At 40.3% G+C, this 12,026-nt stretch overlaps 1 protein-coding gene across 3 annotated transcripts in view; it reads left to right on the top strand.

Moving 5' to 3' along the window:
• Window positions 1–12,026, top strand: part of LOC147022221 (protein sidekick-2-like) — a 676,300-nt gene that overhangs the window by 212,450 nt on the left and 451,824 nt on the right. The gene's annotated exons all lie outside the window — the stretch shown is intronic.

Raw genomic sequence — 12,026 nt, 5'->3', positions numbered from 1 at the left:
ACATGGTGGAAGGTTCCGACGGGATCCCAGTGACCCCAGAAGACAATGATCCCGAAATGGAAATTCTGAGCTGGATCTATCACGTGGCTTATAAGTTACCTACTGATATCAGAAATACTCTGGGCTATGATTTTATCAGTTGTATTGACTTGTTGCACGAAGAAAGGTCAATGCCCGACATCCTGTTTTTGCTATTACAGCTATTGTCTTCAGATGATAACCATGCTGAAAATGACTATGCCTCTAGTCCCGAGGACAAACGCTTCCACATCAAACTGCTAAAGGCCCAGTCACACCTTGACGTTTTAGCCAGCAATGGCAACGTATCAAAATGTATATAAAACGCTGGCTTACGTTGAACTTTTGATGTTTTTTTTTTTTAAAGATTCGGACGTATTCATAACGAGTTGGTCGTATGCATAACATATTAGTAACGGACACAGAACGTTTCATTGTCTTGTGGATAACATACCAAGGAATGCTTAGCCTGTTGTCGGCGTTCACAACCTATGCCCAACGATAGTCTAACTTATGCATAGCGCGCTGCACGTATCACCGAAGATCACGTGGCGTAGCCTATTAAAAGGCTGCCGCACAATGATTCAAATCATAACCGCCGGAGAAATGGAAGTGTCAACATCGCAGTCACACCTTGGTGATCTTGCCAGCGTATGCCGACCTCTGAAAAAATGCGTTTCAAACCCTGGCACATGTCTAATACGGTATGGGTAAGTTTGGTATACGTGAATAGAACGCTAAAGTATGCTATCATACGTCGTAGTAAGTGGAGTACGTCTTGAAATTTTAAACGTGTTAAAAATTTTACGATGTACTTGCCGTATGCCTCGCACGTTCCGCATGCGATGGGAATAAGGTGTACGCACGATATGCGATCGTTGGCACACGTCGACAAAAGTTACTTGTAAGTTACTCATAAGTCGAAACACATCGAGGTCATGGTTAGCGTCAGTGTTCCTGACTCCCTGGTTTTTTTTTTTTGGTTTTTTTTTCTTCGGTATGACAGTGATGTTGACACTTCGATTTCTATTGCGGTTATAATTTAATATATTTAATAGGCTGCCGCTCAACGATTTAAATCATAACCGCACTAGAAATCGAAGCGTCAACATCACCGTCATACTGAAGAAAAAAAAACCAGGGAGTCTGGAACACAGAAGCTAACCATTACCTTGACGTGTTTCAACTTATGAGTAACTTACAAGTAACGTGTGTCAATGATTGCGTAACGTGCCTACAACACGTTACTCATAGGTTAGAAATAAGTTTTGGGTATGCTAAACATTACCTCGACGTGTTTCGACTTATAATTAACTTAAAGTAAAGTGTGTCAACGATCGCGTAACATGCCTACAACACGTTACTCATAGGTTAGAAATAAGTTTCGGGTTCGCCAAACATTACCTCGACGTGTTTCGACTTATGATTAACTTACAAATAACGTCTGTCGATATGTGTCAATGATCGCGTAACGTGCCTACAACTTATGGTCAGCGTAGCGGAACTTTTGAGTCATACGCTGGCATAAGTCGTAAAATTTCAAGCATGCTAAAATTTGAGGACATCCGCAAAGTACAACAATGAAAGCCAGCGTACTACGACGTATGGCAGTGTTTTTCAGCGTGCTCTCAATGTTTCCAAAACTTACCCATAACGTATTGGACGTGTGCCAGCGTTTTAGACAAATTTTTCAAAAATCAGCATAAGCTGGCTAAAACGTCAAGGTGTGACTGGGCCTTAAGCATTGCTCAGGACATTGTCTCCTTTGCAACTGGTGGACAGAACAAAACACCAAAGCAAATTGGTCTTGCTTTAACTGTTTATCCAGCAACACATTCCAAAGATATGGTGCAGTTATTGCATGCTGATGGACACTCTGCAATCTATGAAGTGGTTCTCTGTAGGACACATCTGCAGCACTTGACATCTTGAGATGTCATTCTGCACAATGGAATGTGGTGATTCCCTTGAATTTAATGCAGAAGGAGTTGCCAGGGTACATTCGTTATGCAAATGGCAACATTAATATCATCGAGGAGACGCTAAATGGCAAAGGAACCTTCCATGCCTCTCAGACAGCATCTTATCACAGAACTGTGCCAACTGAAATTCACAATTCCATCTAAGTTGAGAATGAGTAAACCCCCTCCTTCAAAGTAACTCCCGAATTTCACAAAATTAAGACCACAGATATCGGCTCCAGCAAACCTGAGTCTGTATTTTCCAGTGAAGTGAAGATGGAATGGTATACAGCAGATGATGATCAGACCACCACAGTAGAAGCTGTGGATTTGATTTGGATCTTGGCGAGACAGCACATACAGGAAGAAAATCTCGGTATTGAGAAACAGCTTTCAGCATGGATTGGATTCAAACAAATGGTATCCAAGTCTAATCCAAGTCAGATGGTACCAATCATCAACACACCTCACATGATTATGATATAATTTGGACAGTTGTCCAAAACTGCACGAAGATGTCTGAGATCATGGGTCAATCAACGACAGTCATCACTTTCGATGAGCAGTTATACTGCAAAGCATAGATGCTGCAGTGGCAAAGACCAAGCGATTGTGAGAACGTTGTTTTCATTCTCAGTGGATTCTACATGCAGATGGCATTCGCAAAGATGATCGGCAAGCACATGGCGGACTCGGGGTTGTGTGATATCTGGGTGAAGAGTGGCGTTTTTTGCGAGAACACCATTGACAATATCACGAGAGCAAATGTGTGGAGCATTGTGGAACATTTGACCATTGTTCATTCAATGAGCCGGGGAACAATCACACATTGGTCTCCGTTAAAGTCAAGAAGCTGGCTGGTCATCTCGCCAGAGATTTCAATAGAAAGAGTTACTCTGATCGAAGACTCTCACACCGAGCTGCTACCACACATGCAAGAGGTTCCCAATTTGGTGAAGATGTTTGATGTGGACCATGCTGACGGTCCGACATTTACATTTTGGAAGCGATACATGGAGCTTGTTGATGAGCCTGGTGTTGGCGCAGTGGTAAGGGCAGCGGCTTGGGATCCAAAAGGTCCTGAGTTCAAGCCCCGTTGGGCCACTGAATTAATACACCAGGGGGTTGACTCAGCCTGTCATCCTTCCGAGGTCGGTGAAATGAGTACCAGTGTACTGGGCTGGTGTATACCCCAGTTAAAGTAGGTGTACCATATCCCTGTGTCGTAAGAGGTGACCAGGGTTGCGTCAGGAAGGGCATCCGGCGTAAAACATGTGCCAAATCACTATGCAGATCATACGGATGATCCGCTGTGGCGACCCCTAATGGGAGCAGCCGAAAGAAGAAGAAGAAGAAGAAGAAGACATGGAGCTTGTTGATATTTTGTTGAGGTTCACGTGTGCAGCCAGGGATGACAATTGGGAATTGTACCTTTCTGCATTTGCAGAAATGCTTCCATGGTTTGCTTTAAACGATCATGTCAACTACACCTGCTGGGGGACAGTCTTCCTTGCTGATGTGAAGCAGTTGCAAACCACAGCCCCAGACGAACAGCTACAGACTTGATATGGTGGAGGATTGTTGTTGTTTCATATGCAACCTGGGCTGCTAGTTGTATTATTTCTGGAAGTGTGACTATGCCGCTGATGCAGTGCCCCTATTACCAGTAAGCGGGTACTCATTTTGCTGACCTTGGAAGGATGACAGGTTGAAGCAATCCATCTGTTGTTATTTCAACGACATGACGGGCTCGATATCAAGATCCAAATCTCTGAAGCCCGGCACCTTGACCTTCAAGCCAACACCAGGCTTTGTGGAAGTTCTATCCTGTAATTTGAAATGCTCTTGAATTTGACTTTGTAGTTTGTAGTTGCACAACAATTAATGTTTAGATTGGATGCAACTCTGCAAAACGCTTTGAAGAGTACACAACTTGACCTTTAATGATTACCCGCTTTTGATGTGCTTTGACCATATTGACATTTCTTTGAAATGTGCTATCCAAACCCAGAATAGACCCATTAGACTGGCTGCAGTAGAATATCTGAATATGTGAATAATTAAGCTCGTTTTCATGTAAATTCATGTCACCTATGGAACATTCAGAGGGAATTTTTTTTGGCATTTTTTATAACATTATTTGACCTTTTGACTTCAAATTGAGCTTTTAAACTATTTGTCAAAGTGGCAACATGGGTTTTCCTGGAGCATAGCTGATATGGAACAAAGTTATGATCGTGAATTGCTTCTACCCAGAGAAGCCAGTCAACCCAATTTAACCAACCCAATTTTTAGTCTTTTCTCAGATCTGCCTCCATACTATTTGTGGTACCTTATCAAATGCCTTCTGAAAGTATAGTTATACTACATCCACTGCACCTCCTTCACCATACTCAATCAGAAACAGCTTCATAAAACTCCAATAAATTTGTGAAACATGAGCTCCCTTTATTAAATCACTGTTGACTACCTTTAACTAGTTTGAACTTATTTCAATGGTTCCTCATCCAATCAGACTGGCAAGATGGCCTTGAAGTAGACACACTCACTTCTGAGCTGTCTCACCTGTGTTCGAATTTCAGCCCAGCTATATAAACAGTCATCCTCATGTTTCCCATGCAGGGTGATTCATCAATGTATGTGCCGTCCCTCGCATGGACATTAAACTGGGAATCCCATCTGCCGGAATCTGTTGGTGGATGTTAAAGATCCAGTTATGCCATTCGAGAAGAGTATGCGAGCTATCGCCAGCATCTTGGCCAAATTCCAAATTCTTGCCCTGACTTTGTGTCAGAGTGGCATCCTGTCTAGGATTGTAACCCTAGGCATAAAAAACTGCTCCATGTAGAGCTCCATATTGAGCATGGTTCATGATCTTGATCACTCCAATCCACTTAGTTCTTTACAAATATACTCACACTCTTACTTCCTTGGTAGCATCGTTTCTGCATCACAACAGCTTCCACATGCAGGGTGCTCATGCATGAGCAACATTGTTTTTATGACCAATGAGAGTGCATACATTGTAATCTCACAAATTGATTGGATGCATTGGCTTCCTGTGCACAAATGCAGTAATCCAAAAGAGCGATCTGGTTTACAGCAAACTTCCATTTCTAAAAGGGCCATTTTTTTCACCCCCTTTTCTCAACTTTATTCATGAATTTGATGTTGGGCAAGACCTGGCTCAGTTCCCTGAAGAGGAGGTCAACATTGTCCCGATTTGCAATTTGTTGTCAACATGCTTGTTCCTATATTGTGGCTGGCAATCTGGACCAGTGTCAAACATTTTGCATTCCAATTCCTCCATAACGTGGTCAGCTCGGAGTACAACTGAGGACACTGGAAATCCCACAGCTGTACCAACGATCCATTCATATTTTGTTCCATTATCTAAGAAGGTGGTGCAATCCAGACACACATCCAGCAGATGGGAGAGATCGCGTGGTGTCAACGCCTCTTCTGAAAATACACTTTCCAATCACGAGCCTGTTTTAACATTTGCTCATGGTTTCCACTGCTACATCAGTTGGAGCATTTGTGAAGAGTGTAACCACATCAGAATACGTCATCTAGGTTTTTAATCTCTTTTAGTGTTTCTACTAATTCACTGCCTGTTTTCACAATCCCTTTGATCTTGCCCACCTATCTGCTTACGATGCGTGATCGATAGCCAGACAGTCTCTACGATTGAGAATTTTTGAAAAATACAATTGCAATCATTTTGTTTTGACTCAGATCACATGTACGGACCACGCACATGGCAGTGACCTTGTTACCTTCGCATTCTGCGAAAGGTTATGTTTTGGTCGGCGTGTATTTATTTATTTATTTATTTATTTGTAATCTTGTGATTCGTATAACTCAAAAGTATTAAACCGAATTGCATGAAATTTGGTGGAATGGTTGGTTATTAGCCAGGAAGCATTCTATGAGATTTTGGGATCGTTCGGGTCAAAGGTCGAGGTCAAGGTCACAAAAAGGTCAAAATCGTCTTTTTACGACAACACGGTCAATTTTTATTCCATTTGCATGCAACCAACGCCAAAATGGTCAGAATTCAACGCCTTATCTTGTGATATGCAATATGACACAATGACGCCCATACTCGTTACTGGTTAGGGGTCAAAGGTCAGGGGGGTCACGACCTTGAAAAATATGCGGTTTTTGTCATAACGCGGTCAATTCTTGTCCGCTTTACATGAACCCAGCACCAAAATGTTCAGAATTTAATGCCAAATCTTGTGACACAATGACGTCATAACACATGTCACCGGTTGGGGTAAAATGTCGGGGGGGGGGGGTTACGCCCTTGAAAACCAGTTCCCCACACTCATACCAAGAACAAAAAAAGTAGTGGCGGCGAAGGTATGCGCTCTATGAGTGCCCGTTCTAGTTGAAATTGAAATACAATTTGGTTAGAACTTGAGATCTATTATAAAAGAAAAAAGAAGAAAAGAAAATTGAGAATCGGTAAAAAATGAAATGTGCTTCACATTCCATGAACAATTTTTGTGATGAAAAAGTATAAAACTAGAATGGTACACAGTAAAGCGCATACCTCTGTCAGGCTGAACAGCTTAAGTTTTGTATCCCACTGATAAGTCGGAAATGCATCCGGACCTGAACCGAAATCTAATCGGCATGTTCTTGTCACCTACCCACCCCATCCACCTGGTTTTGTCATAACCCATCCAAAACCTTGTGAAATATCATACTATCTAATATCATTTTTGGTCCCATCTCTCAATTGTGAAGAATCACTTTTAAAATGAAAAAAAACAACATGTATCCAGATCCAGATCTGGAACTTCACCAAAATCGAACAAATTCGTCCTTGTCACACACTCAACCTGTTCACCAAGTTTTGTTCGAATCTGTCCATAACTTTTGAGATATCCTACTCACAGACAAACAACCAGACATATGGCAGATGTAAATATTCGGTGATCGTTTTAGAAACTGCACTTACATTGATTATGTACAGATTTATTTGCCTTGTTTTTTCATGACAGAGTTGGAGGTCGACAGCAGTCTTGCATGTAAACAACCATTTTGATTATTTGCTGCTGAAAATATCGGCAAGTTATCGCTGGCACCCTGGCTATGTTAAAAATTCCTGTCTTGAACCTGGATAGAAAATGGTCTGGTCTTCTTGGAGATTCCTTGATAGCAGGTTATACTGCTTGTTATCTGAAAGTGCGGTTTGCTGTCTGGTTTGCAGCTTCAATTTAAATAATAGGCTGAAAGAGAGACAACAATTCTGTCTGATATGGGTTCATTTCCTGAGCCGAAGATTAATGCAGCACAGTACAGTATAACAGTCATTTATTATGCGCTATGAATTGATTATGAAGAAGGTATGCCAAACTGAAGAGACAAAATGCTGCTACGAAGGATAAATAGTGTTTCCAAAAAAAAACTAAATTTCTTCTCTCCAAGCCTCTTCCCTTGACTGGTCCAAGGGGGTGGGTCCAAGCAATCTTCATTCACCAAGCTGAGTGTCTCCACCCCCTTTCATTAGATGATGACATCTATGTAACATATAAAAGTCATTCTAACCACTGATTCACTGACTCACAGATCAACTGATATTAAAGATTGGTCTCTTCCGTGCGACATAGCTAAAATTTTGCGTGCCGATGGAAATCGAAGCCGATACACCAGGAAAAAAAAAATCACAGAACCATCAGTAAGCATCCACAAATGCACACCTGTCAACTCTCACGTTTTTAACGTGAGACTAACGACTTTCTGATGAAAGTCACATTCTCACATTCTTGCTGTAAATTCACACTTTTTTTTTAATTTCTTGGCACCAAAAAATATTTCCAACATCATTGCATTGCAACTGGTTTAACTGATGTTATAACCTTGAATACCGACTTATATCCGATTGCTTCGCCTAGTTCCGCACTTCCTATATGAGAGATGGAGTACGATTGGTCAATTATCAACGACCATCCTGATCTGATGAAATGTCTTGCTTCTGGGTGTTCATTTATCATGCGAAATCGCCACAAAATACTGGGAAATACTATCAATATGCTGAAATAATACATCTTAATGACAAAAATGATGAGTGTTCTAATTCCTGTATAGCATTTGATCTGTTGATGAAAATAAACTATATATATATATATATATATATATATATATATATATATATATATATATATATATATATATATATATATATATATATATATATATATATATATATATATATATATATATATATATATATGCCATGAGAAACAGATTTAACTAAAACAGATTTAATATATATATATATATATATATATATATATATATATATATATATATATATATATATATATATATATATATATATATATATATATATATATATATATATATATATGTATATATGTATATATATATATATATATATATATATATATATGTATATATATATATATATGTATATATATATATGTATATATATGTATATATATATATATGTATATATATATGTATATATATATGTATATATATATGTATATATATATATATATATATATAATATAGTCCTCACTACCCCACACCCCCATGAATCCCTCTGGCTACAGCTTCCCCTCCACTCCCACCTCATGTTTATATGTGTGTTGTACCATCCACCAAACAGTGATGACTGCATTTACATCTCGCTCTCCGAAACCATGGACCAACATCTATCCTCTCATTCCAACTCTCTCTTCTTCATATGTGGTGACTTCTAACTGTCATCATGCCAGTTGGCTGGGTGTGGGAACCTCTCTCACCTGCCATGGCACTTCAGCAAAGGACTTGTGACTAATTGGGACTGACTCAATCGGTCAACTTCCCAACCCAGATCTCAACCAATGGTACTCCATCTCTTCTGGATCTGATTTTGACAAATTTCCCTGAAAATATCTGCTGTTCTTCGTCTGCCCCAATCGGTTCTTTTGACCTCATCCTTGTCAAAGCAGACATCACTCTGGCTTGTATTAGAGAACCACCTCAGCACCATAGAGTCTGGCATTTCACTCAGGCTAACTGGCAGGGTCTTCAAGCAGCCATCAAACTTCTAGACTGGTCTCCCGTCTCGACTTCCTCCTACATCAAGTCGTCTTGGGAAATATTTCAAAGAAGCTTGCTCTCTCCCATGCACAGATTTATCCCTTCTTGTCTTCAGTTGTCATACCCTTCGTCCAACCCATGGTACACTGAAGCTTGTGGTGAGGCAGTTGTCCTGAACTTAACTTCAACTTTACTTTGCCTCATGCAAGACCAATCCAACTGAAGGCAATCTCAGTTCCTTCTGCAAAGCTCAGAACAAGTGTGTGTCCACCCTCAGGAGAGCCAGAAAACAACATCTTTCTAATCTCAATTCTGAACTTTCAAACCTGTCTCCCTCCTCCAAATCCTGGTGGCATTTAGTTAAATCTGTTTCTGGTGTGTATATTCCCCCTCCATCCCCTCCCTTACCTCAAATGTCTGCACAGCTGACACTGCACATAAAAAGGCTGAATGGCTAAACTCATTTGCTCCGAAATCTTGTGTCCCAAACCCATCATTTTCTGTACCCACCTTACTCAGTCACACCCAGCTGTTCCAGGACTCTGTGTCCTTTTCTCCCATGAAGGTGGAGAGCTTGCAGCCAAACCTCGACCCAGATTCAGACGGCATCAGTCCACGTGTCCTAAAAACCAGCTCTGCTGCTCTTGCTCACCCTCTCTCCCTTCTATTCACCCTCTCATTTGCTCAAGGTCATCTGCCAACTGCTTGGAAATCAGCAACTTTCACTGCTCTGCATAAAAAAGGTGCAAAAACAGATACCGACAACAACAGACCAATCAGCCTTCTCACAATCATCAGCAAGGTTGTGGAATCTTTCCTCTTCTCAAATGGCCTGCTTTCCAATCATAAATTTGGATTCAGAGAAAGTCACTCAACTCTGGATATGCTGCTTCTGCACTCCCAACAATGGATGGAGGTCCTCAATGCCAGACATGAAATCAGAGACATCTCCCGAGACATATCACGTGCCTTCGATACGGTCTGGCACCCTGTCCTGCTCACCAAAGTCTCTTCCTATGGTATCCAAGGACATCTCCACTCATGGCTCACAGACTTCCTCCTCTGTCGCAACCAACGTGTGACCCTAAATGGAGTTCTCTCATCCCCTCTTCCTGTCCAGGCTGGAGATCCTCAAGGCAGCGTTCTGCGCCCCGTTCATTTTCTGGTTTTCATCAATGATTTGATTTCATCAAATCATGTGACATTTTCTCTCCAGGGTCAGTGGGGCAATTAATAAAAAATATCCCCCCTCCATATATATATATATATATATATATATATATATATATATATATATATATATATATATATATATATATATATATATATATATATATATATATATCTGCTGTTCTTCGTCTTGCAGATTTGGAGAAAGAGAAAACCCAATTGTACCGACACTGCAAAACATTGATTGCCTTTCTGATGTATAATACCTCCGGACAAGAGGAAAATGTCTTTCAAATGCAAGGAATTTTTTCATAAAAATGAAACATCTATACATCAGACAACTGGCATCTCTATGTATGTGAAGAGTGGACTTTTACGCTCAAGGTAAATCTCAACTTATATTTGTTGTATTCTCATATCGGGTTTCCTTGAGGCCTACCCTTCTTCCAATTTGTGTGTACGATCGTGTTTGTTGTATCTTCTGCACCCATTGCAAGAGACACTGGTGCTCAAAGCAACCCCAACGCATATTTTGACAATTATTGCACGGCACTTTGTTAGGCATTTACAGAATATCAGTAGTCGCGTTTTCATAAAGACATTATTAATGACAAATGAGAGCATGATCACTTAATTATGAGAACAACCAAATATGTTTTAAGCGACATGGTTTTCATATATGACGACATAACAATCTAGCAAACAAGCAACCACACAGATATCTTATAGAGAACATATCGTTTGTTTTGTATAGTCTGGGTAAAGCTTCCTGTGCTCTTCCACGCACTGTAGCAATGCTTGACGTTGTTTCTCATCATTGCACATATGAATAAAGTCAGACACTAGCTTAATTCCTCTTTCAGCAAGATCATTTACGACACGCAAAGAATTAGCACTTTCGCAAAATTTCCTGTAACTAGCGAACTTGTCCCACGAAAGCCACAGGAGCCCTGACCATTGGTCAGTCAAGGTTTATGTGGAAGTACACAAAGAATAAAAAAATATATATATTTCATGAGATATACACAAAATATACGATTTTCACTGAATTTCCAAAATGGCAACCCCTTCTCAAAATGTCGGGAAAAGTTTGTGAATAATATTTACGGGTACTTACTATCATAATGGTGCCTACTGAAGTGCATTCGGCCATCTAAACACAGAGAAATATATATTTTAAAATATTCAAAAATCAATATTATCTCAAAAAATATGGATTTTTCTTGAAATTTCAAAATGGCGGCGCGTGGTCAAAAAGGCGGGAAAGTTTTCAAACTTTGGTCGATCACCGAACTTCACCAGTGGAATCGATAGGCACATTGTGCTTCAGTCCAGTAACTACTTTTGCAAAAGTGGTACACCATAATGTGTATATATATATATATATATATATATATATATATATATATATATATATATATATATATATATATATATATATATTGTTGCAGATCCGGGGTGGCGGGAATCTGACCCAGTCCCTGGTGCCACCCTCGCCACCACAGTCTCCGGGAGTCTATAATGCTGGCCGGCTCGGCACAGGCCTCGGGTCACGCGTCTTTAATCGCGATACCAACGTAATCCTGTACCTTACCAGTTGGGGAGATAGAACCCCTAGTTACAGACTGGCTTTGTCAGTGACCGAGCGGAGTCTACCAGTCTGTAACCATTTTGGTCTTGTATGCCAATCGAACGGATCGTTCCTCAGCGCGACACGCATGAATCCACAGCGGCAACTTCATCAGAATGAGCCAGATTTATTGGGGAACATCAGGGATCACAACACAAGCAATAACACGACAGTGGTTTTAT

The sequence above is a fragment of the Eptatretus burgeri genome, chromosome 8 (assembly GCF_056783735.1).
Source record: "Eptatretus burgeri isolate ZD-2024b chromosome 8, Ebu_testis_v1, whole genome shotgun sequence".
NCBI lineage: Eukaryota > Metazoa > Chordata > Myxini > Myxiniformes > Myxinidae > Eptatretus > Eptatretus burgeri.
This window is presented reverse-complemented; position numbering and strand designations above follow the sequence as displayed.